The sequence below is a fragment of the Crocuta crocuta genome, unplaced genomic scaffold (genome assembly GCF_008692635.1).
Source record: "Crocuta crocuta isolate KB4526 unplaced genomic scaffold, BGI_CrCroc_1.0 scaffold466, whole genome shotgun sequence".
NCBI classification, from domain to species: Eukaryota; Metazoa; Chordata; class Mammalia; order Carnivora; family Hyaenidae; genus Crocuta; species Crocuta crocuta.
Genome location: NW_027529672.1, coordinates 3969543 through 3973599, shown reverse-complemented (window position 1 = coordinate 3973599; position 4057 = coordinate 3969543).

Genomic DNA, 4057 nt, shown 5'->3' with positions numbered 1-4057 from the left:
GAGAACGTCTTGCATATACCATATGGTATCTTGCGTATAACATATGGAACAACAGTCAGCGCCGGTAGGTAAGCGTTGGGTAAATAGTCGCAAGATGAACGCGCTGAGGATTTTAAGTCTCCTGGGGACTCCAGGCCTCCACGGGCAGCAGCCATTTACCTGGACTGCTTACCTGTGGGGACCAGATAATGTGAGCAAGGCAGTGGCTGTCTTCTTACCCTCCAGCTGTCACACTGGATTGAGAATAATGAAGCTTGACAAGACCGAAGTTGGAAAAGGGTTCATCGCCGTGGATCTGGTCCAAGGGCTAAATTTTAACACAAAAGGTAATAGAGTACTTTGACTGAAAAAGAAGCTAATCTGTGTGTTCTATAAAACACGACATTGCATGGAGAAACTGTGTACCCAACTGCCACTAGAGTTATTGGCTTTGGAAATATATATAATTCAATAAACACGTCCTGATGTATGTATTAGAATAATGTATTGTTCAAAAGACATTTACCGCTCTGTGCCGAGCATGGAGCGGCGAGCATGGTCCTGGGAAGACAGAGACACCTGGCCGTCCTCAGGGAGGGGGACCCACAGAGTGACAGTGCCACGTGGGGCCCGGGAAGTGATCTGAGAAAGCTGTCTTCTGTGCTGCAGGCCAGGAAAAGCTTTGTAGAGGAGGCTATGTGTGCTTCTGTCTCTGAAAAAATCGAGAGTATGACAGACAGAGTGGGGAAGAGAAATATTTGAGGCAGGAGGGACAGGGTGGTTCAATATATATATATATATATATATGCATTTATTGNCGAACCGCGAGATCACGAGCTAAGCGAAAGTCGGACCCTTAACCGACTAAGCCACCCAGGGGCCCCTGTATATATGCATTTAAATTTGTTAATGTTTTTATATTATACACATATATCTAAATATATAAAATAATATGTAAACGTATAAAACTTTATATTTGCTAGATAAGATACATCATTTCAAGATATCCAAGGGCCATGTTCACTTTTCAAAAATGAAAAATATTCTAAAAAGTAAAGAATGCTTAGGTCGCCTTCTCAGACCACAGTGCAATGAAATTACAAAGGTATAATAATAAAAATCAACCATTTGAAAGCAAAACCTATCAGTCCTCTGATAGTCCTCAAGGTAACACTTGAGACAGGAAATCAGAATTGCAATTGCAGGACGCTTGTATAATAATGACACTGGGAACTTGAAATGTAAAACCCTTAGTCATATGCTCCTGCGCTTATTATTAATTCAAAAAACTTTAAATACACTTATCATTCAACTGAAGAACTGAAAGAGAAAAAAAAACAATGAGGAAAACTGTGAAGAAACTGATCAAGAAGCAAACAGCACAACCAGAATACACGAAAAAGATGTTGATGGGTGCAAGCAGTGTTTCTATTAAAAAAACAGTAAAACAGACAAGCCTGCAAAGTCTAATCAGGGAAAACGAACGACAGAAGCACATCATTACGAATGAGAAAGGGATACACACACAACTATAATAACTTTAAATGTATAGTATAAGCAACTCTAAGATAAGACATTTTAAAGTTTTGACATTTTTTTAATGTTTATTTGAGAGAGAGAGAGAGAAAGAGACAAACAGAGCATGAGCGGGGGATGGGCTAAGAGAGATAGAAAGACACAGAATCATGGTCCCTCCGGAGGCAGAGTCCCATACACTGGTTGGGGCTTTAGTCACTGAAAGGCTTTGGATGAGCACTGGGTGTTATATGTAAACCAACTTGACAATAAACTATTAAAAACAACAACAACAACAACAAACGAAAGAAAGACAGAAAGACAGAAAGAANAAGGCTTTGGTGCTTGGAGGCTCTATTTCCAAGAAGGTTTTCACTTTTCTGGCTCTTCCCTTGTGACCTCAGCACCTCACCACGCAGAGCTCTTCTTAGAGCTGCTTGAACGTCTTCATGACAGAGCTGATGACTTCTTCTAGAATAAGCGATCTGGAAGAGAACAAGGAGGCGGTTGCAGTGATTTTTCTGATATAGGCTCAGATGTCACACACTGCCGATGCTACTTTACTCTGTTCCACAAACAGGAATCACTAAGTTTGGCCCCGTTTCAAAGGGAGGGGAATTAAATTTTACGTCTTGTAGGAAGGCATATCAAAGGATTTGTGGACATACTTTAAAACCCATATAGTCTGTCTTCCCGTCATAAATTAGTTACGTTTCTCCCATATGCAAAATTTACTCACCCCTTCCCTAAACTCCTCCCCAAAGCCCATTTCCCTAAAGCATTAGCTCTAAATCCGAGTCAGGTTCGGATCCAATAGGGCTCCTCCCATGCAGTTCCTTAAGAAAGCTCCTCAAGGACACTTCCCGTTCTCGGAGACTCGTGAGCTTGGAAACCTGTACAGAGAAGAGCTATCTGGCCCTCACACATCCAACATACAGCAGTGGACTGGACACTGGAATGGGGAAAACGGAAGGCACAGGGGAGCCCCCATACTGATTCTGAAATCCAGCCAGGAAAATGCCATGACTGTTTTAAAGTAAGGATTCAGTCCTTCTTCTCTCTGGGCTCTGGGCTCTGCTTTCTAAGGCATCATTTTTTCTTCTTCCATAAAAGGCAACAATGTTAGCAGTCACAAAATTTTCTCAGCTCGCTTCCTGCCCGGAGAACTTTGGGGGGTCCCCTTGCTCCTCTCCATTTTGAATCGTCTCCATCCCTCCCGGTCCAAGTTGGTATAATCCTTGCCAATGTATTTTTTTTTTTTTTTAAGTTTGTAGTTCTCCTACAAACTTACTGGAGATTTATTCCATTAGACAAAAGCTTCAGTTGTAAATATCTTTGAGATAAATCCTGCTCTCCCTTGAGCTTCTGCTAAGGGCAAACTCCCTTAAGATTCTTGGGAGCCCTATTAATTGACTACATAATTCTCTGAGGCACATTATGTTTTTCTGAGGTCTAACCAAGGGTGTTAAGTAATACCCTTGACTTCATCTTTAGTCTGTGCTTTCCTATGAGTGTTCTGTAGTGGGTTTTTACTTGGAATCCATTTCTCAGTTCCATCATTATTTGCCATCTGGAGAGCCTAAGAAGTTTTGAAAACATGAAATCCTAGCTCCTTTCATGTTTAATGAGCTGTTCTTTAGGTTATCTCCCCTGTCTTGCATTTTAGTATAAATAGCAGTGAGGAAGCAGACTGACTGCCTTTTTATCACTTTGCCTGGAAATGTCCTCAGCTCGGTCACCCAGTTCAGTATTCTACTTTCAACACTTCCCCAGGTGGCGGGGTTACTGTACAACTATCTCTACTGTATATGTAGCTATAAAATGTTCTACCGCTCGGGAACCATGATCTCCACCCTCCAGGGTTCGTAGGATTCTCCTCACTTTCTGTGAAGCGCACACCCATCAAAGGCCACCATTCCTCTATAAGCAGTCTCTTGAAGGCTTTTCAATCCCTCATGAACTCTCCTTTGTCTTTTCAGCTTCTGTGCAGTGTCGGTTCCAAAGCCACTCTGACCTTTTAAGCGTTTGTTATGACAGAACTCTACTCTTGGTACCAAATTTTCTACCAACCATGGTTCAGTCCGAAAAGCAGATTGCTAGAGCACGGATCAAACAATTGACCCTACTAACTGTGAAACCCGGCTCAGCACTCTCTAGAAGACTACTGTTTTCACGTCTGGGGGTGGAGCCTGACATCCGCCATGTTGGAAGTTGGGGAGAGCAAGTGGATGTGAAGTGGAGGGTCGCAAAGGTAAGGTTGGGTCCATGAGCACAGGAGGGGTCAAATCCATGATGACAGACAAGAAGCCTTCTCAGCCCCGCTGCCCCGTCTCTTCCTCCCGGGGAAGCTGGGACCCTGCGGCATCACAGGACTAACCAATCACACATCTGGCCCTGGAGTCCCAGGAGAGAAGGGAGGATTCAGGCGGAGGTAGAGGAACCCCAGCCCCAGCTGCGGCCCGATGCCGATGAGGGAAGTCAACAGATAAGTGATGATGTATCTGAGCCGTATAAGTACCTGCCTGACCTGTCAAATGCACCAAAAAAAAAAAAAAAAAAAGGG